General features: G+C 42.8%; 1 protein-coding gene across 1 annotated transcript in view; it reads right to left on the bottom strand.

Annotated features, from left to right (window-relative positions):
* Nucleotides 1–27,613, bottom strand: part of LOC139381092 (C-terminal-binding protein 2-like) — a 125,331-nt gene that overhangs the window by 97,335 nt on the left and 383 nt on the right. The window lies entirely within an intron of this gene.

The raw sequence follows: 27,613 nt of genomic DNA, 5'->3' as shown, positions 1-27,613 counted from the left end.
GATAGCTGATGTTTAAAGTTAGTGAGGAAAACATACGTTTCCAGCTTCAGCGATTTTTGCAAATCGTTCCAGTCATTGGCAGCAGAGAACTGGAAGGAAAGGCGGCCAAAGAGGTGTTGGCTTTGGGGATGAGCAGTGAGATATACCTGCTGGAGCGTGTGTTATGGGTGGGTGTTGCTATCGTGACCAGTGAGCTGAGATAAGGTGGAGTTTTACCTAGCATAGACTTATAGATGACCTGGATATAGAGGGTCTGGCAACCAATATGTAGCCATGCTTCCCACAGTAGTGTGAAGTTGGCTGGTAGTCCTTTGGTTTGTGGGTCATTATTGATACACAAAGGAAAATGTTGAGCATGAAAATCCCAGCAGCGTTGCAGTTCTTGACACAAACCGGTATGCCTGGCATCTACTACCATACCCTGTTCAAAGGCACTTACAGCATTTGTTTTGCCCATTCACCCTCTAAAATGACACACATACACAAGCCATGTCTCAAGGCTTAAAAATCCTTCTTTAACCTGTCTCTTCCCCTTCATCTACACTGATTGAAGTGGATTTTACAAGTCACATCAATAAGGGATCATAGCTTTCACCTGGTCAGTCTGTCATGGAAAGAGCAGGTGTTCCTAATGTTTTGTGCACTCAATGTATAACCATTGTATGAGCATGGTCTCCATGACAACGCCCAGTCATTCCAGTATCGCTCCAAAAATAACCAGCTATACTTTTCATCATATAATCCCTATATTAGATCAGGGTCTCCAAAAACTCCGTCTTGCATCCACTATCCCTAGCACTACACAGCTGATTCAAATAGTCAAACCTTGATGATGAGTTGGTTATTTTAATCCGATGAGTTTGGGAAACCCTGTCTTAGACCACACTATTGCATTCCACGGTCACATCTCCTGAACAATAAGAGTGTAGATGTTTTTATATCTAACCATAAATCAATCGTTATTTTAGGGATACAGCTCCTGGAACAGCAATTTTGAAAAGCTGTGAGTGACATCAGGCTACAAATGTCCTCCCTAAGCAGAAGGGGTATATTGTAATTTCACACCAATTAACTCCTCTCCATAATGCATTGCACAATCGCAGGGTAGTCAAACGGTCTCAGAAGCCTTCCTACGGTAACTTACTAAAGAGGTTTGTGCTTTTGCCTTTGAGAAACACTTGGTGAATTCAGCTAGAGCTAAATTCTATGTTAAAAAGGAGTATTAGGATTCAAGGAGTGCAGTCATATTCAGGTCCTGATTGGTCAACAAGCTTATTTGACATGTCAAATCATGTTATTTGGTATGCATTTTTTTTTTACATGCATAGACCTAAACGGTGTTCCATGGAAATCCTGGTTGAGAATGAAACAACTGAACAAATGAACAATGAAACAGCACAGCAAGTAAGTGAAAAAAATACGTTTTGATTATGTTTTACTGGTAATGGAGACATAGGTAAATGCCAACAAAATAACTTTCTGGTCAGTGTGGTGTGTGTGTGTAACCTTCATTTATCTAGGCAAGTCAGTTAAGAACAAATTAATATTTACAGTGACGATCCGGACGTTTGCCAATTGTCAAATCAAATTTTATTAGGCACATGCGTTGAATAAATTAAATTTATTTATAAAGCCCTTCTTACATCAAAGTGCTGTACAGAAACCCAGCCTAAAACCTCAAACAGCAAGCAATGCAGGTGTAGAAGCATGGATATAACCGGTGTAGACCTTACAGTGAAATGCTTACTTACGAGCCCCTAACCAACAATGCAGTTTTAAAAAATATAGATAAGAATATGAAAAAAAAGTAACAAGCAATTAAAGAGCAGCAGTTAAATAACAATAGCGAGACTACAGTTGTAGTAGGAAGTTTACATACACTTAGGTTGGAGTCATTAAAACTCGTTTTTCAACCACTCCACACATTTCTTGTTAACAAACTATAGTTTTGGCAAGTTGGTTAGGAAATCTACTTTTAAAATTCCAGAAAATGATGTCATGGCTTTAGAAGCTGCTGACACTAATTGACATCAATTGAGTCAATTGGAGGTGCACCTGCAGATGTATTTCAAGGCCTACCTTCAAACTCAGTGCCTCTTTGCTTGACATCATGGGATAATCAAAAGAAATCAGCCAGGACATCAGAAAGAAAATTGCAGACCTCCACAAGTCTGGTTCATCCTTGGGAGCAATTTCCAAACGCCTGAAGGTACCACATTCATCTGTACAAACAATAATACTCAAGTATAAACACCATGGGACCACACAGCCGTCATACCGCTTCTGTCTCCTACTGATGGAACATTCTCTGGTGCGAAAAGTGCAAATCAATCCCAGAACAACAGCAAAGGACCTTGTGAAGATGCTGGAGGAAACAGGTACAAAAGTATCTATATACACAGTTAAACAAGGCCTATATCGACATAACCTGAAAGGCCGCTCAGCAAAGTAGAAGCCACTGCTCAAAAACTGCCATAAAAAAAGCCAGACTACGGTTTGCACATGGGGACAAAGATCGTACTTTCTGGAGAAATGTCCTCTGGTCTGATGAAACAAAAATAGAACTGTTTGGCCATTATGACCATCTATTGTTTGGAGGAAAAAGGGGGAGGCTTGCAAGCCGAAGAACACCATCCCAACCGTGAAGCACGGGGGTGGCAGCATCATGTTGTGGGGGTGATTTGTTGCAGGAGGGACTGGTGCACTTCACAAAATAGATGGCAACATGAGGGAGGAAAATTACGTGTTTATATTGAAGCAACATCTCAAGACATCAGTCAGGAAGTTAAAGCTTGGTCGCAAATGGGTCTTCCAAATGGATAATGACCCCAAGCATACTTCCAAAGTTGTGGCAAAATGGCTTAAGGACAACAAAGTCAAGGTATTGGAGTGGCCATCACAAAGCCCTGACCTCAATCCCATAGAAAATGTGTGTGCAGAACTGAAACAGCGTGTGCGAGCAAGTAGGCCTACAAACCTGACTCAGTTACACCAGCTCTGTCAGGAGGAATGGGACAAAATTCCCTCAACTGATCGTGGGAAGCTTGTGGAAGGCTACCCAAACATTTGACCCAAGTTAAACAATTTAAAGGCAATGCTACCAAATACTATTTGAGCTCATGTAAACTTCTGACCCACTGGGAATGTGATGAAAGAAATAATAGCTGAAGTAAATCATTCTCTCCACTATTATTCTGACATTTCACATTCTTAAAATAAAGTGGTGATCCTAACTGTCCTAAGACAGGGATTTTTTTACTTTGATTAAATGTCAGGAATTGTGAAAAACTGAGTTTAAATGTATTTGGCTAAGGTGTATGTAAACTTGAAAATTCAACTGTACATACAGGGGGGTAACGGTACAGAGTCAATGTGCGGGGGCACCGGTTAGTTGAGGTAATATACATGTAGGTAGAGTTATTAAAGTGACTATGCTTAGATGATAACAGAGAATAGCAGCAGTGTAAAGGGGGTGGGGGGGTGTAAATAGTCTGGGTAGCCATTTGAGTAGTTGTTCAGGAGTCTCATGGCTTGGGGGTAGAAGCTGTTTAGAAGCCTCTTGGACCTAGACTTGGCGCTCCAGCACCGCTTGCCATGCGGTAGCAGAGAGAACAGTCTATGACTAGGGTGGCTGGAGTCATTGACAATTTCCAGGGCTTTCCTCTGACACTGCCTGGTATAGAGGTCCTAGATTGCAGGAAGCTTGGCCACAGTGATGTACTGGGCCATTCGCACTACCCTCTGAAATGCCTTGCGATCGGAGGCCGAGCAGTTGCGATACCAGGAAGTGATGCTCTCGATGGTGCAGCAGTAGACCCTTTGGAGGATCTGAGGATCCATGCCAAATCTTTTCAGTCTCCTGAGGTGGAATAGGTTTTTTCATGCCCTCTTCACAACTGTCTTGGTGTGCTTGGAACATGTTCGTTTGTTGGTGATGTGGATACCAAGAAACTTGAAGCTCTCAATCTACTCCACTGCAGCCCCATCGATGAGAATGGGAGCGTGCTCAGTCCTCTTTATCCTGAAGTCCACAATCATCTCCTTTGTCTTGATCACATTGAGGAATATGTTGTCCTGGCAACAGACGGCCAGGTCTCTTACCTCCTCCCTATAGGCTGTCTCGTCGTTAATCAGGCCACTGTTGTGTCATCGGCAATGATGGTGTTGGAGTCGTGCAGTCATGAGTGAACAGGGAGTACAGGAGGGGACCTAGCACGCACCCCTGAGAGGGCCCCATGCTGAGGATCAGCGTGGTGAATGTGTTGTTACCTACCCTTACCACCTGGGGAGGTCCCGTCAGAAAGTCCTGGATCCAGTTGCAGAGGGAGGTGTTTAGTCCCTGCGTCCTTAGCTTATTGATGACCTTTGAGGGCACTAAGATTTTGAAAGCTGAGCTGTAGTCAATGAATAGCATTCTCACATAGGTGCTCCTTTTGTCCTGTTGGGAAAGGGCAGTGTGGAGTGCAATGGAGATTGCATCATTTGTGGATCTGTTGGTGTTGATGTGAGCCTTGACCAGCCTTTCAAAGCACTTCATGGCCCTCAGACGTGAATTCTACGGGTCGTTAGGGTACCTTAGTGTTCTTGGGCACAGGCACTACGGTGATCTACTCGGCTCGTGTCACTGAGCAGCTCTTGGCTGTGCTTCCCTTTGTAGTCTAATGGGTTGCAAGCCCTGCCACATCCGACGAGCATCAGAGCCGGTGTAGTATGATTCAATCTTAGCCCTGTGTTGACGCTTTGCCTGTTTGATGGTTCGTTGGAGGGCATAGCATAATTTCTTATAAGATTCTGGGTTAAAGTCCCGCTCCTTAAAAGCGGCAGCACTAGCCTTTAGCTCAGTGAGGATGCTGCCTGTAATCCATGGCTTCTGGTTGGGGTATGTACGTAGGTCACTGTGGGGACGACATCGTCAATGCACTTATTGATGAAGCCAATGAGTGATGTTGTGTACTCCTCACTGCCATCGGAGGAATCCCAGAACATATTCCAGTCTGTGCTAGCAAAACAATCCTCTAACTTAGCATCTGCTTCATCTGACCACTTTTCTATTGATCTAGTGCTTTAATTTTTGCTTCTAAGCAGGAATCAGGAGGATGGAATTATGTCAGATTTGCCAAATGGAGGGCAAGGGAGAGCTTTGTATGCGTCTCTGTGTGTGGAGTAAAGGTGGTCCATAGTTTTTTCCCTCTGGTTGCACATTTAACATGCTGAGAGAAATTTGGTAAAACGGATTTAAGTTTCCCTGCATTAAAGTACCCCTACAAGGAGCGCCGCCTCTGGGTGAGCGTTTTCTTGTTTGCTTGTGGTGGAATGCAGCTCAATCAATGCTGTCTTAGTGCCAGCCTCTGACTGTGGTGGTATGTAAACAGCTTCAAAGAATACAGATCAAAACTATCTCGGTAGATAGTGTGGTCTACAGCTTATCATGAGAAACTCTACCTCAGGCGAGCAATAGTTTCAGACTTCCTTAGATATCATGCATCAGCTGTTATTTACAAAAATACATAGACCGCCGCCCCTCGTCTTACCAGACGCAGCTGTTCTTCCTGCTGGTACAGCGTATAACCATGTTGATATTGTCGTCGTCCAGACAACTCCGTGAAGCATAAGATATTACAGTTTTGAAAGTCCCGTTGGTAGTTTAATCTTGCGCATAGGTCATTGATTTTATTCTCCAAAGATTACACGTTTGCTAGCAGAATGGAAGGAAGTGGGGGTTTATTCAATCGCCTACGAATTCTCAGAAGGCAGTGCGCCTCTTGGCTCTTTTTTCTCCACAATCTCTTCATGCAAATCACGGGGATCTGGGCCTGTTCTCGAGAAAGCAGTATATCATTCGTGTCGGGCCCGTCAGACTAGATAAAGGAAAAAAACGATTCTGCCAGTCCGTGGTGAGTAATAGCAATATAAGTAATAATATAAGAGTCCATAGGTCATAAGAGTCGGTATTATTGACAAAATAACATTATTGACAAAAATTTTTTTTTTAATTTGACCCCTTTTTCTCCCCAATTTCGTAGTATCCAATTGTTGTAGTAGCTACTATCTTGACTCATCGCTACAACTCCCGTACGGGCTCGGGAGAGACGAAGGTTGAAAGTCATGCGTCCTCCGATACACAACCAACCAAGCCGCTGCTTCTTTAACACAGCGCACATCCAACCCGGAAGCCAGCCGCACCAATGCGCCGGAGGAAACACCGTGCACCTGGCCACCTTGGCTAGCGTACACTGCGCCCAGCCCGCCACAGGAGTCGCTGGTGCGCGATGAGACAAGGACACCCCTACCGACCAAGCCCTCCCTAACCCGGGCGACGCTAGGCCAATTGTGCGTCGCCCCACGGACCTCCCGGTCGCGGCACAGCTGGCGCTGCAGTACAGCGCCCTTAACCACTGCGCCACCCGGGAGGCCCTGACAAAATAAGTTTAAAAAAATAATAAATAAACGAACAAAAAAAATAAATGGTTGGGGACACTTAAAATGTCTGCCTTCTTCTCCCAGGGGCCATTTTTCCTTCAATTGTGTGCCGCCCTATGGGACTCCCAATCACAGCCAGATGTGATACAGCCTGGATTCGAACCAGGGACTGTAGTGATGCCTGTTGCACTGAGATGCAGTGCCTTAGACCGCTGTGTTCATGTGTGTGTGTTAACTATTTAACTGTACTAGAATGCTTAAAAAGGCCGCTAAAATTTTAAACATCGGTATTGTTTTTTGGGGCAAGGAAAATATTGGATATCGGTACTGGCCAAAATGTTATATCGGTGCATCACTAATTAATACTTGTAATTCCTTTACCAGTCAATTGTGTGACTTCAAATACCTGTCTACATAGCATCCTGTTCAAACACAGATTGACGTTACATGTGTATAATAGACATCAACCTGACATCAACACATTCAATTATTTGAAGAAAAAAAATATGTTTGTTTCATGCATTAAGAAGCCTATCATAACACTATCATAACATTGATATAAAATATGTCAAATGATCAGTTTGACAGATTGTTCGCAACATATGTTGCAATCGCCCTCTTTTCAGACACCAGCTGTTAATTTAAGTAGATCCTTACATTCACGACCACCATGTCCAGACATGTTTAGTGTGTTACACGCCTATTAGGTGTGTTGGAAACATCTGCATCTAAATGCAACTACAAATCACCAGTGCCTGAAAGGCACCCAACTACACAAATTCCCAAGTAGAAAATCTGGTGAACAAAGTTTTATTTTAGAGCTGTGCATTACAGCAATCACCCTTCAGTGGATCCAAAGGAGTCAAAATACAGTGATCTTAATTTTACGTGAAATAGTGGCACACTGGCACTTGGCCTATTGCCTTCTCTACTTGAGTTTTTACAATACGCATCATGTTCACTCGACTGTGCCTTCACATCCACCTGAGATTAGTTCCAACACAGCGACTCCATGGCTCCCCTTCACGCATAACTCTTCATTTCCACCAATAGGTACACATGCCGCAATGGGATGTCATAAATACAAAATCGCTGGTTTGCAGTGATAAATCAAACACTCTGATATTAGCTGCCATGTGCATTGTGATTCTGCATGTGATGCGTCTGCCGGGAGGGGCAAAACACTCCTTTTGTATCCGAATACAAATGCCAGGGATAAGTGAGCGGATGTTCAACCCCCAACAGGGAGGATGGATAGAGGAAGGGAGGGGTGAAAGAGAGAGTATGGGAGAAGGAGAGACTGTACACTGTTTAGCACACATTTTCTAAGAATAACAGTAGGGATATGTAGGTTAAAGAAAGGCAGACACTTCAATGAAAAGTCAAATTTAGCAACTTTTAAATCAAAACATTCCAATACCATGGGTCCCCAATTACATTCATCGTGGGCCGATTTTTCAGATGTTTGGGGGGCCAGAATTTAGTTATAAATAATTTGTACACTGCAAATTGAATGCTAAAATTTCAAACAGATATAGCATTTGACAAAAACAGAATAATTTCAAACCTTGATTAAATTGGGATACGATCACATATGCCTCTCTATTTATGAGAGCAAATACTTGGGAACAGATTTCCTAAATTAAAATAACTTTGAGATGATTTCGTGGTGATTTTACAGTCTTATGTCCAACACCAAAAACTATATACAGTACACTGTATATACACAATGCCTTCAGAAAGTTCACACAGCCCTGGACTTAAATTTAAAATGGATACAATTTTGATTTGCCATCACTGGCCCACACACAATACTCCATGTCAAATTGGAATTATGTGTTTCGAAAATGTTACAAATGAATTACAAATGGAAAACTCAAATGTCTTGTGGCATTAAGCATTCAACCCCTTTGTTAGGCAAGCCTAACAGGCAAACAAAAATAAACTAATTGCAAAGACAGGCAAATCCAGCTCATTAAGTTACACACATACAGTATATCACAAAAGTGAGTACACCCCTCATATTTTTGTAAATATTTGAGTATATATTTTCATGTGGCAACACTGAAGAAATGACACTTTGCTACAATGTAAAGTAGTGAGTGTACAGCTTGTATAACAGTGCAAATTTGCTGTCCCGTCGTAATAACTCAACACACCGCTGGCAACCGCTGGCAACAAAAGTGAGTACACCCCTATGTGAAAATGTCCAAATTGGGCCCAAAGTGTCAATATTTTGTGTGGCCACCATCCTTTTCCAGCACTACCTTAACCCTCTTGGGCATGGAGTTCACCAGAGCTTCACAGGTTGCCACTAGTCATCTTCCACTCCTCCATGACGACATCACGGAGCTGGTGGATGTTAGAGACCTTGCACTCCTCCACCTTCCATTTGAGGATGCCCCACAGATGCTCAATAGGGTTTAGGTCTGGAGACATGCTTGGCCAGTCCATCACCTTTACCCTCAGATTATTTAGCAAGGAGTGTTTGGGGTCGTTATCATGTTGAAATAATGCCCTGCGGCCCAGTCTCCGAAGGGAGGGGATCATGCTCTGCTTCAGTATGTCACATTACATGTTGGCATTCATGGTTCCCTCAATGAACTGTAGTTCCCCAGTGCCTGCAGTACTCATGCAGCCCCAGACCATGACACTCCCACCACCATGACTATAGGCAAGACACACTTGTCTTTGTACTCCTCACCTGGTTGCCGCCACACACGCTTGACACCATCTGAACCAAATAAGTGTATCTTGGTGTCATCAGACCACAGGACATGGTTCAGGTAATCCATGTCCTTAGTCTGATTGTCTTCAGCAAACTTTGCGGGCTTTCTTGTGCATCATCTTTAGAAGAGGCTTCCTTCTGGGATGACAGCCATGCAGACCAATTTGATGCAGTATACGGCGTATGGTCTGAGCCCTGACAGGCTGACCCCCCCACCCCTTCAACCTCTGCAGCAATGCTGGCAGCACTCATACGTCTATTTCCCAAAGACAACCTCTGGATATGACGCTGAGCACGTGCACTCAACTTCTTTGGTCGACCATGGCGAGGCCTATTCTGAGTGGAACCTGTCCAGTTAAACCACTGTATGGTCTTGGCCACCGTGCTGCAGCTCAGCTTCAGGCTCTTGGCAATGTTCTTATAGCCCAGGCCATATTTATGTAGAGCAACAATTCTTTTTTTCAAATCCTCAGAGAGTTCTTTGCCATGAGGTGCCATGTTGAACTTCCAGTGACCAGTCAGTATGAGGGAGTGTGAGAGCGATGACACCAAATTGAACACACTTGCTCCCCATTCACACCTGAGACCTTGTAACACTAACATAACACCGGGGAGGGGAAAATGGCTAATTGGGCCCAATTTGGACATTTTCACTTAGGGGTGTACTCACTTTTGTTGCCAGCGGTTTAGACATTAATGGCTGTGTGTTGAGTTATTTTGAGGTGACAGCAAATTTACACTGTTAAACAAGCTGTACACTCACTACTTTACATTGTAGCAAAGTGTCATTTCTTCAGTGTTGTCAGATGAAAAGATATACTCAAATATTTACAAAAATGTGAGGGGTGTATTCACTTTTATGATATACCTTATATAGGTAGGTGCTACCGAATGTAATTTTTTAGGGGTTTGGACATTTACAAGCGAATGTGAACAATGTGTGCAAATGAACAAAGTTTTGACGCATGCAGTACTGGCTCTACAGCAGCACGCTGTGTCTGTGTGGATTCTGGAGCCGCTAAGGCAACAGGCCTGCCTGACCTGATTAGAGAAGAGGGGGGAGGAGCAGACGGGTGAGAACGGAGAGGAGAAAAGAACACAAAGAAATCAAGATAACAGTGGCAGCTGTACAAATAACTAATCCAAAAGGGGTTTGCCTTCTCAAACACAGCAGAAAGCTACACAATATATAAAACGCAACATGCAACAATTTCAAAGATCACAGTTCATATAATGAAATCACTCAATCGAAATAAATTAATTAGGCCCTAATCTATGGATTTTACATGACTGGGAATACAGATTGGTCACAGATATGACTTAATCTCAGGCCTAACAACACCTGTGACAATATGTCCGCCAAACACCGGCTTCGAGGACATTATTACTTAACCTCTCTTGGGTAGGTGGCAGTATTTTCACATCCGGATGAAAAGTGTGCCCAACGTAAACTGCCTGTTACTTAGGCCCAGAAGCTAAGATATGCATATAATTGGTAGATTTGGATAGAAAACACTAAAGTTTCTAAAACTGTTAAAATAATGTCTGTGAGTATAACAGAACTGATATGGCAGGCGAAACTCCGAGGACAAACCATCCCAAATTATTTTTATTTTCAGCCTACCACTATGTTCAATGTCTGTCACTTTTATTATAAGGCAAAGTCCTCCCAGATTGCAGTTCCTAGGGCTTCCACTAGATGTCAACAGTCTTTAGAAAGAGTTTCAGGCTGGTTTTTGGAAAAATGAGCCAGAAATTGTAGTTTTTCTAGGTGGCTCCCATTTTGGCTGTAGTGTTTCCAAGCGTGTGAAAGAGAGCATTCTTTGGTATTTTTCTCCGGTAAAGACAATAAAGATTCTACGTCTTAAATTGTATTGTTTATTTACGTATTAGGGTACCTAAGATTTTATAATAAACGTTGTTTGACTTGTTTGGAAAAGTTTATTAGTAATTATTAGTAACGTTTGGGATTCATTTGTTTGCATTTTGATGGAGTGAAACTGGGTGGATTATTGACTGAAGAGTGCCAGCTAAACTGAATTTTTATGGATATAAAGGACATTATCGAACAAAAGGACCATTTGTGATGTAACTGGGACCTTTTGGAGTGCCAACAGAAGAAGATCAAAGGTAAGGCATTTTTTATATCACTATTTCTGACTTGCGTGCACCTGCCTGGTTGATATGTTTTTTATGGTTTTGTATGCGGGGCGCTGTCCTCAGATAATCGCATGGTGTGCTTTCGCCATAAAGCCTTTTTGAAACCCGATACAGCGGCTGTATTAACAAGAAGTTAAGCTTTATTTTTTATGTATTACACTTGTGATTTTATGAAAGTTAAATATTTATAATTCTGTAGTTTGAATTTCGCGCCCTGCAATTTCACCGGATGTTGGCCAGGTGGGACGCTGCCAATAAGAAGTTAAACAAGTGACTGGCTCAACTATGCTGGGGAACTAAGCTTCAAAATGTAAAATGATGTGACAAGTGAAATAGGAACACGATCTGCTTTATCGCCTAACGCATTGCACATGTTGACTGCAGGTATTTACTTAAAATGCTACAAATTAGTAAATGTATAAATTAAACTTTTATAAACTTTTTTTATATTAAATACTTTCAACAGTATTGACGGTACTGAAAAACCATCCCGTGGTTATTTCCAAATACGCCGGTATACGGTATACCGCCCAAGCCTACTGATTACACTTTGGATGTTGTCCAAAGATATCTCTTGTAAACCAAGCGTTTACGTATGTCCCCATTTCCAGTAAAACATAATCAAAACCTATTTCTTTCACTTACTTGCTGTGCAGTTTCGTTGTTCATTTGTTTAAATCTCAACCAGGATGTCTGTGGAACGCTGTTTGGGTTTATGAACGTCAAAAAAGATACGTCAAATAACACGATTTGATGTGTCACATAAGCTTGTTGACCAATCAGGACCTGAATATGACTGACATCACATGATAATTTAACGCATTCATAAAAAAAAATGTTTACTTAGTTATTACACATTGATTACACTATCACTCGTATTTCATAAGTCACAGCGATTCATCAATACATATGCCACGATGCTGGTAAAGTTGTCTAGCACACCTACAGTGCTGGTCATAAAAAAAGCTAGCTAGCTCATGGATGTAAACAATGTTCTTCCCAAAAACATAGCAAAACAACAATCTGTTTCAGTAGCTATAGTTAGCTAGCTAACTATATAGCTAGGTGTCATCATCTAAAATAACCCTAATTTATAAGACAGTTCTTATTTGATTAATGGCGGTCTATGTGAAGCTAGCCACAATAAGGATTAGCCACAATAGTGGACTTCGTCGTCAACCGTTAAATAAAAGTATGTCAATGGCAGGAGATGCAAATGCATAAAAATAGTCAAAGGATGCCATAATTGAATAGATCATGCTAAACGGGGTTGGAATGTTATATAAAATCAACAAAAGACTATGTTAATTTGACAAAAATCTGTTTAAATCCCACCATATGTACTATACTTTAGAATTGCATTGGGGCATACTTAGTAGGACGTTGGGAAAAAAATAGCTTGGAAATTGAGTAGACTGATACCCAATTTTATTGATCCCCTATCCTTAGGTAAAGCTGTACAGTGCAATATGAATGTCAATTCACACAATTGGCTGACTGGGGAGGATATTTCATACAGTCGATACGATAAGAGCTACAAAGCTAATATTTGCCTAAACTCTTCACAGTTGTGTTCTGTGGGTGTCACCAAGTAGACTGATACCCCATTTCATTGCTTCACATTCCAAACTTGTTTAACATTATCTAGTCTAAATATGCATCACTGTCAAAGACAGTATTTTATTTTGAAGGCACCCCCACAAATTCCACTATTGTGCCTAATCCTAGCTTCACAACACATAACCCGGTCAGGGTTATGTGAGAGCCTCACTAGCCAGATGAAGCTAACTGGCTGCTTATAATATTAGCTTTGGGAAACAGGGTTTAGTAGCTGGCTAACTATTTATTTTCATGAACTGAAGTTACATTTCAGTAGGCGAACAACAAGTGGCTACCTAGCCAATACTTTCTCACAAGGATTCCTAAATCATGCCTAAGAATAGTGAAAATGACTGCAGTTTCTACTGGTTTCTTGCTGGTTGTATTGGTGCAAGCTAGGTACCAAGCTAGAGCAAGCAAGCTAACCCAGAAGTTGCGTTAGAACAAATAATGCTTTATTACCAACACGGTATTGTAAATATGTTGTTCTTGGCCAGTGTTTGCAGACTTTTTTGTACAGATTTGACAGTGCTACTGATAGTAGTGGTGCTTGGCTTGCACTGGCAAATTCAGAACACACAACATTCTATAATAGAACTGTGTTATTTGACGTGTCAAATTAAAAGTTTATTTAACACGTGACATGCAAAGCTCCAAATGGCGTTCCATAGTATGTCATGAAGCTAATAACAGTGAAGCAATTGCTGTGTAACTCCGGTAGGGTAACATCTGGTAAGATGGCGCCGGAGAAGGCAGGCCGATTGTGTTTTCTTGTAATTTGTAATTTTTTTTACTTATTTTGTACAAAAATGTTGCCGCTACCGTCTCTTATGACCGAAAATAACTTCTAGACATCAGGAGTACGATTACTCAGCACGGACTAGCAGAATCGTTTTTTTCCCTTTCATGAATCTGACGAGCCCGACGCGAAGGATATATTGCTTCCTCAGGAACAGGCCCCGATCCCCGTGATCTGCGTAATGGGAATTCTGAGAATTCGTAGGCGATCGAATAAACCCCCAATTTCCCTCCATTCTGCTAGCAAATGTTTAATCTTTGGAGAATAAAATCGCAGAGTTATTGGGAAGATTAAACTACCAACGGGACATTAAAAGCTGTAACATTTGATGCTTCACGGAGTCGTGTGGCTGAACGACGACAATATCAACATAGAGCTGGCTGGTTATATGATGTCCCGGCAGGATGGAACAGAGGCATCTGGTAAGACAAGGGGCGACAATGTATTTTTGTAAACAACAGCTGGTGCACGATATCGCAGGAAGTCTTGAGCTATTGCTCGTCTGAGGTAGAGTATCTCATGATAAGCTCATGACACTACCTACTGAGAGAGTTCTCAACTGTATTCTTTGTAGCTGTTTACACACCCCCACAGTCAGAGGCTGGCACTGAATCATTGAATCAGCTGTATTGCGCAAAAAGCAAACAAGAAAACGCTCATCCAGAGGCGGCGCTCCCAGTAGCCAGGGTCTTTAATGCAGGGAAACTTAAATACGTTTTTTTTTTTTTTTTTTTTTTTTTTTTTACCCCTTTTTCGTGATATCCAATTGTGGTATCCAGCTGGTATCCAGCTACTATCTTGTCTCATCGCTACAACTCCCGTACGGGCTCGGGAGAGACGAAGGTTGAAAGTCATGCGTCCTCCGATACACAACCCAACCAAGCCGCACTGCTTCTTAACACAGCACGCATCCAACCCGGAAGCCAGCCGCACCAATGCGCCGGAGGAAACACCGTGCACCTGGCCACCTTGGTTAGCGCACACTGCGCCCAGCCCGCCACAGGAGTCGCTGGTGCGCGATGAGACAAGGACACCCCTACCGACCAAGCCCTCCCTAACCCGGGCGACGCTAGGCCAATTGTGCGTCGCCCCACGGACCTCCCGGTCGCGGCCGGTTACGACAGAGCCTGGGCGCGAACCCAGGGACTCTGATGGCACAGCCGGCGCTGCAGTACAGCGCCCTTAACCACTGCGCCACCCGGGAGGCCAAACTTAAATAAGTTTGACCAAATTTCTATCAGCATGTTAAATATGCAACCAGAGGGAAAAAAACTCTGGACCACCTTTACTCCACACACAGAGACACATACGAAGCTCTCCATTTGTCAAATCTGACAATAATTCTATCCTCCTGATTCCTGTTTACAAGCGAAAATTAAAGCAGGACGCACCAGTGACTAGGTCAATAAAAAAAGTGGTGATATGAAGCAGATGCTAAGCTACAGGACTGTTTTTCTAGCACAGACTGGAATATGTTCCGGGATACACCACATCAGTCATTGGCTTCATCAATAAGTGCATCAATGATGTCTTCCCCACAGTGACCTTACGTACATACTAGGTCGACCGATTAATCGGAATGGCCGATTAATTCGGGCCGATTTCAAGCTTTCATAACAATCGGAAATCGGTATTTTTGGACACCGATTTGGCCTATTTTTTTTTTTTTTACACCTTTAATCTTTATTTAACTAGGCAAGTCAGTTAAGAACACATTCTTATTTTCAATGACGGCCTAGGAACGGTGGGTTAACTGCCTCATTCAGGGGCAGAACGACAGATTTTTACCTTGTCAGCTCGGGGGATTCAATCTTGCAACCTTACAGTCCAACGCTCTAACCACCTGCCTCTCATTGCACTCCACAAGGAGACTGCCTGTTACGCGAATGCAGTAAGCCAAGGCAAGTTGCTAGCTAGCATTAAACTTATTTTATTTTAAAAAATCAATTAATCATTTTTTAATTTTTTTTTGATTTTATTTCACCTTTATTTAACCAGGTAGGCTAGTTGAGAACAAGTTCTAATTTGCAACTGCGACCTGGCCAAGATAAGGCATAGCAGTGTGAACAGACAACACAGAGTTACACATGGAGTAAACAATTAACAAGTCAATAACACAGTAGAAAAAAGGGGAATCTATATACATTGTGTGCAAAAGGCATGAGAAGGTAGGCGAATAATTACAATTATGCAGATTAACACTGGAGTGATAAATGATCAGATGGTTATGTACAGGTAGAGATATTGGTGTGCAAAAGAGCACAAAAATAAATAAATAAAAACAGTATGGGGATGAGGTAGGTGAAAATGGGTGGGCTATTTACCAATAGACTATGTACAGCTGCAGCGATCGGTTAGCTGCTCAGATAGCAGATGTTTGAAGTTGGTGAGGGAGATGAAAGTCTCCAACTTCAGCGATTTTTGCAATTCGTTCCAGTCACAGGCAGCAGAGAACTGGAACGAAAGGCGGCCAAATGAGGTGTTGGCTTTAGGGATGATCAGTGAGATACACCTGCTGGAGCGCGTGCTACGGGTGGGTGTTGTCATCGTAACCAGTGAACTGAGATAAGGCGGAGCGTTACCTAGCATGGACTTGTAGATGACCTGGAGCCAGTGGGTCTGGCGACGAATATGTAGCGAGGGCCAGCCGACTAGAGCATACAAGTCGCAGTGGTGGGTGGTATAAGGTGCTTTAGTGACAAAACGGATGGCACTGTGATAAACTGCATCCAGTTTGCTGAGTAGAGTGTTGGAAGCAATTTTGTAGATGACATCGCCGAAGTTGAGGATCGGTAGGATAGTCAGTTTTACTAGGGTAAGTTTGGCGGCGTGAGTGAAGGAGGCTTTGTTGCGGAATAGAAAGCCGACTCTTGATTTGATTTTCGATTGGAGATGTTTGATATGGGTCTGGAAGGAGAGTTTAGAGTCTAGCCAGACACCTAGGTACTTATAGATGTCCACATATTCAAGGTCGGAACCATCCAGGGTGGTGATGCTGGTCAGGCGTGCGGGTGCAGGCAGCGAACGGTTGAAAAGCATGCATTTGGTTTTACTAGCGTTTAAGAGCAGTTGGAGGCCACAGAAGGAGTGCTGTATGGCATTGAAGATCGTTTGGAGGTTAGATAGCACAGTGTCCAAGGACGGGCCGGAAGTATATAGAATGGTGTCGTCTGCGTAGAGGTGGATCAGGGAATCGCCCGCAGCATGAGAAACATCATTGATATATACAGAGAAAAGAGTCGGCCCGAGAATTGAACCCTGTGGCACCCCCATAGAGACTGCCAGAGGACCGGACAGCATGCCCTCCGATTTGACACACTGAACTCTGTCTGCAAAGTAATTGGTGAACCAGGCAAGGCAGTCATCCGAAAAACCGAGGCTACTGAGTCTGCCGATAAGAATACGGTGATTGACAGAGTCGAAAGCCTTGGCAAGGTCTATGAAGACGGCTGCACAGTACTGTCTTTTATCGATGGCGGTTATGATATCGTTTAGTACCTTGAGCGTGGCTGAGGTACACCCGTGACCGGCTCGGAAACCAGATTGCACAGCGGAGAAGGTACGGTGGGATTCGAGATGGTCAGTGACCTGTTTGTTGACTTGGCTTTCGAAGACCTTAGATAGGCAGGGCAGGATGGATATAGGTCTGTAACAGTTTGGGTCCAGGGTGTCGCCCCCTTTGAAGAGGGGGATGACTGCGGCGGCTTTCCAATCCTTGGGGATCTCAGACGATATGAAAGAGGTTGAACAGGCTGGTAATAGGGGTTGCGACAATGGCGGCGGATAGTTTCAGGAATAGAGGGTCCAGATTATCAAGCCCAGCTGATTTGTACGGGTCCAGGTTTTGCAGCTCTTTCAGAACATCTGCTATCTGGATTTGGGTAAAGGAGAACCTGGAGAGGCTTGGGCGAGTAGCTGCGGGGGGGGGGAGCTGTTGGCCGAGGTTGGAGTAGCCAGGCGGAAGGCATGGCCAGCCGTTGAGAAATGCTTGTTGAAGTTTTCGATAATCATGGATTTATCGGTGGTGACCGTGTTACCTAGCCTCAGTGCAGTGGGCAGCTGGGAGGAGGTGCTCTTGTTCTCCATGGACTTCACAGTGTCCCAGAACTTTTTGGAGTTGGAGCTACAGGATGCAAACTTCTGCCTGAAGAAGTTGGCTTTAGCTTTCCTGACTGACTGTGTGTATTGGTTCCTGACTTCCCTGAACAGTTGCATATCGCGGGGACTATTCGATGTTATTGCAGTCCGCCACAGGATGTTTTTGTGCTGGTCGAGGGCAGTCAGGTCTGGAGTGAACCAGGGGCTATATCTGTTCTTAGTTCTGCATTTTTTGAACGGAGCATGCTTATCTAAAATGGTGAGGAAGTTACTTTTAAAGAAAGACCAGGCATCCTCAACTGACGGGATGAGGTCAATGTCCTTCCAGGATACCCGGGCCAGGTCGATTAGAAAGGCCTGCTCACAGAAGTGTTTTAGGGAGCGTTTGACAGTGATGAGGGGTGGTCGTTTGACTGCGGCTCCGTAGCGGATACAGGCAATGAGGCAGTGATCGCTGAGATCCTGGTTGAAGACAGCGGAGGTGTATTTGGAGGGCCAGTTGGTCAGGATGACGTCTATGAGGGTGCCCTTGTTTACAGAGTTAGGGTTGTACCTGGTGGGTTCCTTGATGATTTGACTGAGATTGAGGGCATCTAGCTTAGATTGTAGGACTGCCGGGGTGTTAAGCATATCCCAGTTTAGGTCACCTAACAGAACAAACTCTGAAGCTAGATGGGGGGCGATCAATTCACAAATGGTGTCCAGGGCACAGCTGGGAGCTGAGGGGGGTCGGTAGCAGGCGGCAACAGTGAGAGACTTATTTCTGGAGAGAGTAATTTTCAAAATTAGTAGTTCGAACTGTTTGGGTATGGACCTGGAAAGTATGACATTACTTTGCAGGCTAACTCCTCCCCCTTTGGCAGTTCTATCTTGACGGAAGATGTTATAGTTGGGTATGGAAATCTCAGAATTTTTGGTGGCCTTCCTGAGCCAGGATTCAGACACGGCAAGGACATCAGGGTTAGCAGAGTGTGCTAGAGCAGTGAGTAAGACAAACTTCTGAGGCTTCTGATGTTGACATGCATGAAACCAAGGCTTTTTCGATCATAGAAGTCAACAAATGAGGGTGCCTGGGGACATGCAGGGCCTGGGTTTACCTCCACATCACCCGCGGAACAGAGAAGAAGTAGTATGAGGGTGCGGCTGAAGGCTATCAAAACTGGTCGCCTAGGGCATTGGGGACAGAGAATAAGAGGAGCAGGTTTCTGGGCATGGTAGAATATATTCAGGGCATAATGCGCAAACAGGGGTATGGTGGGGTGCGGGTACAGCGGAGGTAAGCCCAGGCACTGGGTGATGATGAGAGAGGTTGTATCTCTGGACATGCTGGTTGTAATGGGTGAGGTCACCGCATATGTGGGGGGTGGGACAAAGGAGGTATCAGGGGTATAAAGAGTGGAACTAGGGGCTCCATTGTAAACTAAAACAATGATAACTAACCTGCACAACAGTATACAAGGCATATTGACATTTGAGAGAGACATACAGCGAGGCATACAGTAATCACAGGTGTTGAATTGGGAGAGCTAGCTAAAACAGTAGGTGAGACAACAACAGCTAATCAGCTAGCACAACAACAGCAGGTAGAATGGCGATTGACTAGGCAGAGGGGGGTCGGATTAACTACACACAGAGCCTGAGTGCGGCTGGGGCCGACAGATAAAACATAAACAGGCAGAATGGATTACCGTGATTAATGGACAGTCCAGCATGCATCAGCTATGTAGCCAAGTGATCAGTGTCCAGGGGGCAGCGGTGGATGGGGCAGGGAAGCTGGACTGGCGAGTGTTATCCAGGTTAGAAAACTAACAATGACTAAATAGCTTGTAGCCAGTTAGCTGGTTAGCTTCTGGAGGTTCTTGAGTGTGTTCTAAAAATTTAAAAATAATAGCGGTTCCGTATCACATTGGGTGAGGCAGGTTACCGGAAGGTATAAACAAATTAAAAATCGAAAAGGGATAGAAAGTAAATATGGGTTCAGTGAGTGTTTGGGACGTGGCGATTCAGACGGTTAGCAGGTCTGTGCTAACAAGCTAACAGTTAGTAGGTCGGTGCTAAACACGGTAGCAGTTAGCGGACCGGGCTAAACAAGCTAGCAGTTAGCAGGCCGAATTTGCAAGCAAGGAGATAGCAAGGGCTAGAGAGTTAACCTTTGGGGGACGTCGCGATGGTGTGAGTCTGTTTATTCCTCTTCATGCGGTGACATCGATGGACCGGTCGTGGGTCCGGATATTGTAGCCCAGGAGCTCAAAATGTTCCGTTTGCGGTGGGAATCCGGGGATGATAAATAAAAATAAAAATTAAAAATAGGTCCGTTATGCTCTGGTTAGAGTCGCGTTGTTCGAACTGGCGAGAGCTTTCCGAGCTAAAGGTTAGCTGATGACCGGTTAGCTGAAGACCGCTAGCAATGTTTTGCTGACTGAATAGCTGGTAGTTAGTTGGCTAGCTTCAGTTGAGGGGTTCCAGATCCGAAGTAAATATAAATACTTTAGGAAAAATAGCTACGTTGGGTGAGGCGGGTTGCAGGAGAGTATTTAGAAGAAGTTGAGGTTCAGCAAAATGTTTTAAAAGATATGCGAAGAAAAAAAAAAAAAAACGAAAACAAACAATATATACAAGGGACACGACGCGACAACACGTCCTACTGCTACGCCATCTTGGAACAAAAAAAACAAAAAAAAAAAATCATAATCACTAGTTAACCTAGCGTGTCCTGCGTAGCATATAATCGATGCGGTGCGTATCGTTGCTCCAATGTGTACCTAACCATAAACATTAATGCCTTTCTTAAAATCAATACACAGAAGTATATATTTGTAAATTTAGCTAAAATAAATCCAGGATAGCAGGCAATATTAACCAGGTGAAATTGTGTCACTTCTCTTGCATTAATTGCACGCAGTCAGTGTATATGCAACAGTTTGGGCTGCCTAATTTGCCAGAATTTTATGTAATTATGACATAACATTGCGCAACCTTCAATGTAACAGGAATATTTAGACTTAGACCACCCATTAGATAAAAGAATGAAAGAATAAACGTCTTGTTTTCGAGATGATAGTTTCCGGATTCGACCATATTAATGACCTAAGGCTCGTATTTCTGTGTTATCATGTTATAACTAAGTCTATGATTTGATAGAGCAGTCTGACTGAGCGATGGTAGGCACCAGCAGGCTCGTAAGCATTTATTCAAACAGCACTTTCGTGCGTTTGCTAGCAGCTGTTTATGACTTCAAGCCTATCAACTTCCGAGATTATGCTGGTGTAACCGATGTGAAATGGCTAGGTAGTTAGCGGGGTGCACGCTAATAGCGTTTCAAACGTCACTCGCTCTGAGACTTGGAGAAGTTGTTCCCCTTGCTCTGCAAGGGGCGCTGCTTTTGTGGAGTGATGGGTAACGCTGCTTCGAGGGTGGCTGTTGTCGTTGTGTTCCTGGTTCGAGCCCAGGTAGGAGCGAGGAGAGGGACGGAAGCTATACTGTTACACTGGAAATACTAAAGTGCCTATAAAAACATCCAATTGTCAAAGGTTAATGAAATACAAATGGTATAGAGAGAAATAGTCCTATAATAACTACAACTTCTTAACTGGGAATATTGAAGACTCATGTTAAAAGGAACCACCAGCTTTCATATGTTCTCATGTTCTGAGCAAGGAACTTAAACGTTAGCTTTTTTACATGGCACATATTGCACTTTTACTTTCTTTTCAAACACTTTGTTTTTGCATTATTTAAACCAAATTGAACATGTTTCATTATTTATTTGAGGCCAAATTGATTTTATTGATGTATTATATTAAGTTAAAATAAGTGTTAATTCAGTATTGTTGTAATTGTCATTATGTAACTTTTTGTTTTCAATTTTTTTAATTATTATTATTATTATTATTATTATTATTTTATTTTTTTTTTAAATCGGCCGATTAATCGGTATCAGCTTTTTTTGGTCCTCCAATAATCGGTATCAGCGTTGAAAAATCATAATCGGTCGACCAACCAGAAGCCATGGATTACAGGCAGCATCAACACTGAGCTAAAGGCTAGGGCTGACACTTTTAAGGAGTGGGAACCTAACCCGGAAGCTTATAAGAAATGATGCTATGCCCTCCAATGAACCATCAAACAGGCAAAGCATCAATACAGGACTAAGATCGAATCGTACTACACCGGCTCTGACGCTTGTCGGATGTGGCAGGGCTCGCAAAGCATTACAGAGTACAAAGGGAAGCACAGCCAAGAGCTGACCAGTGACACGAGCCTACCAGACGAGCTAAACTACTTCTATGCTCGATTCGAGGCAAATAACACTGAAACATGCATGGGAGCACCAGTTGTTCTGGAAGACTGTGTGATCACGCTCTCCGCAGCAAATGTGAGTAAGAGCTTTTAACAGGTCAACATTCACAAGGCCAAGGGCCAGGAAAAAGAGGACCGAGCACGCCCCCAATCTCAACAACGGGGAGCAGGTTGAGAGCTTCACGGGGAGCAGGTTGAGAGCTTCAAGTTCCTTGGTGTCCACATCACCAACAAACTAACATGGTCCAAGCACACCAAGACAGTCGTGAAGAGGGCACGATAACACCTATTCCCCCGAAGGAGACTGAAAAGATTTGTCATGGGTCCTGAGATCCTCAAAATGTTATACAGCTGCACCATTGAGAGAGGTTCTCACTCTCTGTAGTCATCTATGCATATATACTCTAATAACTCTACCTACATGTACATTCTAACCGGTGCACCCACACATTGTATCGATACCCCCGTTTATAGCCTCGCAATTATTATTTTACTGTTGCTCTTTAGTTACTTTTATCTCTAATTCTTATCTGGATTTTTTTTTAACTGCATGGTTGGTTAGAGGCTCGTAAGTAAGTATTTCACTGTAAGGTAAAAGCACCGGTACACACTAATATTACCAAGTGCGCTATTGTTCAGATCAAATTTTATTGTATGTTGTATTCGGCGCATGTGACTAATACAATTTGATTTGAACAATAGCACACTTGGTAACGTTAGTGTGTACCGGTGCTCGACTAGTCGTGAAAGACAACATCACCCTCGACAGAGAACGGTTGATTGTCAAGGAAAATTTATTTCATTATTTTGGCATTAATGGATTTCGCCTGAGTTGTCTCGCTGAAATGTTCTTAATCTTTCAAATGACTGCTCGATTTGTGACTGTACGATCCACACAGCAGACATTGTAGGCTAGGTTAGGAATGCTGTTGCAGGTGTAGGGACAAATTTTACGTGGAGTCATTACATCACGAACTTACGTTATATACAGTTGAAGTCGGAAGTCAACATACGCCAAATACATTTAAACTCCGTTTTTCCAAATTTCCTTACATTTAATCCTCGTAAAATTCCTGTCTTAGGTCATTTAGGATCACCACTTTATTTTAAAAATGTGAAATGTCAGAATAATGGAAGTGAGAATGATTTATTTCAGTTTTGATTTCTTTCATCACATTCCCAGTGGGTCAGAAATTTACATGCAATCAATTAGTATTTGGTAGCATTGCCTTTAAAAATGTTTAACTTGGGTCAAACGTTTCCGGTAGCCTTCCACAAGCTTCCCACAATAAGTTGAGTGAATTTTGGCCCATTTCCACTGACAGAGCTGGTGTAACTGAGTCAGGTTTGTAGAACTACTTGCTCGCACAAAATGAAAAAAATCCATAAAAATCACATTGTAGGATTTTTTATGAATTTATTTGCAAATTATGGTGGGGAATAAGTATTTGGTCATCTACAAACAAGCAAGATTTCTGGCTCTCACATACCTGCAACTTCTTCTTTAAGAGGCTCCTCTGTCCTCCACTCGTTACCTGTATTAATGACACCTGTTTATACTTGTTATCAGTATAAAAGACACCTGTCCACAACCTCAAACAGTCACACCCCAAACTCCACTATGGCCAAGACCAAAGAGCTGTCAAAGGACACCAGAAACAAAATTGTAGACCTGCACCAGGCTGGGAAGACTGAATATGCAATAAGTAAGCAGCTTGGTTTGAAGAAATCAACTGTGGGAGTAATTATTAGGAAATGGAAGACATACAAGACCACTGATAATCTCCCTCGATCTGGGGCTCCACGCCCCGTGGGGTCAAAATGATCACAAGAACGGTGAGCAAAAATCCCAGAACCACACGGGGAGACCTAGTGAATGACCTCCAGAGAACTGGGACCAAAGTAACAAAGCCTACCATCAGTAACACACTACACCGCCAGGGACTCAAATCCTGCAGTGTCAGACGTGTCCCCCTGCTTAAGACAGTACATGTCCAGGCCCATCTGAAGTTTGCTAGAGAGCATTTGGATGATCCAGAAGAAGATTGGGAGAATGTCATATGGTCAGATGAAACCAAAATATAACTTTTTGGTAAAAACTCAACTCGTCGTGTTTGGAGGACAAATAATGCTGAGTTGCATCCAAAGAACACCATACCTACTGTGAAGCATGGGGGTGGAAACATCATGCTTTGGGGCTGTTTTTCTGCAAAGGGACCAGGACGACTGATCCGTGTAAAGGAAAGAATGAATGGGGCCATGTATCGTGAGATTTTGAGTGAAAACCTCCTTCCATCAGCAAGGGCATTGAAGATGAAACGTGGCTGGGTCTTTCAGCATGACAATGATCCCAAACACACCGCCCGGGCAACGAAGGAGTGGCTTTGTAAGAAGCATTTCAAGGTCCTGGAGTGGCCTAGCCAGTCTCCAGATCTCAACCCCATAGAAAATCTTTGGAGGAAGTTGAAAGTCTGTGTTGCCCAGCAACAGCCCCAAAACATCACTGCTCTAGAGGAGATCTGCATGGAGGAATGGGCCAAAATACCTGCAACAGTGTGTGAAAACCTTGTGAAGACTTACAGAAAACATTTGGCATCTGTCATTGCCAACAAAGGGTATATAACAAAGTATTGAGATAAGGATTTGGTCAATAACAAAAGTTTATTTTCCACCATAATTTGCAAATAAATTCATAAAAAATCCTACAATGTGATTTTCTGGATTTTTTTTCCATTTTGTCTGTCATAGTTGAAGTGTACCTATGATGAAAATTACAGGCCTCTCATCTTTTTAAGTTGGAGAACTTGCACAATTGGTGGCTGACTAAATACTTTTTTGCCCCACTGTATATATATATTTTTCCCCCCAGTCGGATAAATAATCCTGACAGCCTACCCAACCGCTTGGAAGCGTCCGCATGGTCCTAAAGCACACCCTTGCTTCGTTTTGTATCACATTCCAATGATAAAACTGGGGGTGGGACAAAAATGCAATGTGGAAGCACCCAAACCGCTCCCCCATCAGACTATTCTTGATTTAATTTTGTGTTTACATATACGAAATAATGTGTGTAAAATGTATTTTGATTTCGAATAGATCATTATCACGCACCTGTCTCGAAACAGGGGCAGGGGGAAAAATGAATGTCATCTACGCACTTAAAAAGCAAATGGAGGATGCTTTTCCCGTGGTTCATTTTCATGCCAGTCAGGTAGGCTACACTCCTGTTGTAAAAATTAGCAATGTGCTTAATATTAGGAAATAAATATAGTAGGCTTAGCCTATAAAAAGCTAATGGGATCCTCCTCTTTTTAATAGAGGCCACCTCTCCGTTTTCTCACACAATTGCATAGCCTATAGAATTGTTGTGCAACATGAGCTCATGGGCTCTTATGAAGTGGCTCTTATGAAGTGTGTGATTAGATTTTCAATTTGCATTGATGTCATTGTAATTAGAGGGACAATAGAGTGCTGAGTACCAGGCAGTTATCAAGTTTGGTAGGCTTCTAATGACCATCAGCAGCATCAGCTCTTGGAGAAGCCATGACTAAACGGTCACATGGAATTTGGCGGCCTTCATGACTCATTACCGCCACACTGGCGGTCACACGGTCACCACAACAGCGCTAGCCGAGTTACAGTTGACTTAAATCTCCTTGAACATCTATGGCAAGAACTGAAAATGGTTCTCTAGCAATGATCAACAACCAATTTGACAGAGCTTGAAAAATTCTGAAAAGAATCATGGGCAAATGTTGCACATCCCAGGTGTGGAAAGCTCTTGGAGACTTCCCCAGAAAGACTCAAAACTGTAATCGCTTCCAAAGGTGCTTCTACAAAGTATTGACTCAGGGGTTAGCATACTTATGTAAATTAGATATTTATATTTAATTTAATACATTTGCAAAAATGTCTAATAATATATTTAACTTTGTCATTATGGGGAATTGTGTGTAGATGGGTGGAACAAAAATATATTGAATCCTGTAACAACAAAATGTGGAATAAGTCAAGGGGTATGAAAACTTTGTGAAGGCACTGTAAATAAAAATAAAAACTTGCTGAGAAAACTTGGGGGGCCAAATAAAATCACAGGCCCGCGGGCCGCATATTGCGGAAATCTGCTCTTGACCCACCCTAAAAGACTTAAATAGGGCAAGGTAACAGAGGTCTCAAGTTCATTCCAAAGTGTTTCCCCTAGAGAGGAAAGGGCAGCAGGGTCATTAGGGCTTTACTGAAGGGGCCTTTTCACCACAGGCTGGCGCCATGACAATGCCCACAGGGAGAGCAGATGTTAGTTACCAGCAGCACATCTGCATATAGCCACAGTCCCACTCCTTCCACGCCAAAACAAAAGAACCCTCTCCCAAGGACCTTCCTTCCACTTAAGCCTCCAAATTGAAAAAAGGTTATCTTTTCATACCAATCCCCACCAGGCCCTTTAACACGATAATGACAAATTGTGAAGTAGGGGGAATGGAGAGAGACTAGAGCTCCTGTTGCTTTGCACCTATAACAGTAATCATTGTATGAAGAGAGTCTGAATTCCTTACATGATTAGTTTTCAGTGATTATGTGGGATACTTTTGTAATATCAATGACAAAAGCTGAATCCAGGGGCTTTGGAAGAAGAGATGTGGCCCTCTAAAATCAAAACACCTGCTTCCATCTGTGAAGTATGCAGTAGATGCATGCTATAAAACTGAGAGACAGAGTGGGAGGGAGAGAGAGATCTAACTTGTAAACCTCAAGTTAAAGGGCCAATCAGCAGCTGAAACAAAGCGACCTTCCGACCATGGTTTCTGTAAAAAGCTGAGGGATGGGGCTGGAGAAATGTAACCACTCTAAAATTCATAGACAGAACTATAGATGCAAGGATTCATGATATAAAACGTATCGTTTGAACCATGTTGAGGCTATACAGTGTTTGTTTATATTAGCATTTTTTTTTTACAAATGGTGTAAAGCAAGCTTATATTTTGGTTTCTGATGGGGAACGACAGTTGAACTAAGCTCATGAGGCATGTATGAGTTATATTCTTCAAGAATCAATGGGTCCATATTAATTTATGATCCAAACATGTATGTAGCAACTTCAGATTGCCCCTTTAAAGTAAAGCTCAACCACTGCAATGGCGACACTTATCTGTTTTCATGGACTATTGAAATGATTTGAGATATTTAACTTTTTTCTAAATAACTTTTTTTCTATCCAATCATATAATGTGAAACGGCTAAAACAGACTTCCTCAACGTGTTGAAATTGGCGCTGCCAATTAAAATGGAATTCTTCTTCTGTTCTCTCTTATTCACCTATTATTCTATTAAATCTGTTGGAGTTCCAAAGTTGGTTGTTGTGTTGGTATGACTGAGGGTCATAGTTGATTACTTTACTGACAGGACGTAGCCACAATAGCATTATGTCTTTACTAATGCAATTTTTTTCCCTTTCACTAAAGATGTCCTCGGAATTGCCCACCCCACAATTCCCTCTCTAGTCACTCCACTTC

This window comes from Oncorhynchus clarkii, chromosome 23 (genome assembly GCF_045791955.1).
Source record: "Oncorhynchus clarkii lewisi isolate Uvic-CL-2024 chromosome 23, UVic_Ocla_1.0, whole genome shotgun sequence".
Taxonomy (NCBI): Eukaryota; Metazoa; Chordata; class Actinopteri; order Salmoniformes; family Salmonidae; genus Oncorhynchus; species Oncorhynchus clarkii.
Note: the sequence above shows the minus strand (reverse complement) of the source record. Positions and strands in the feature narration are given on the sequence as shown.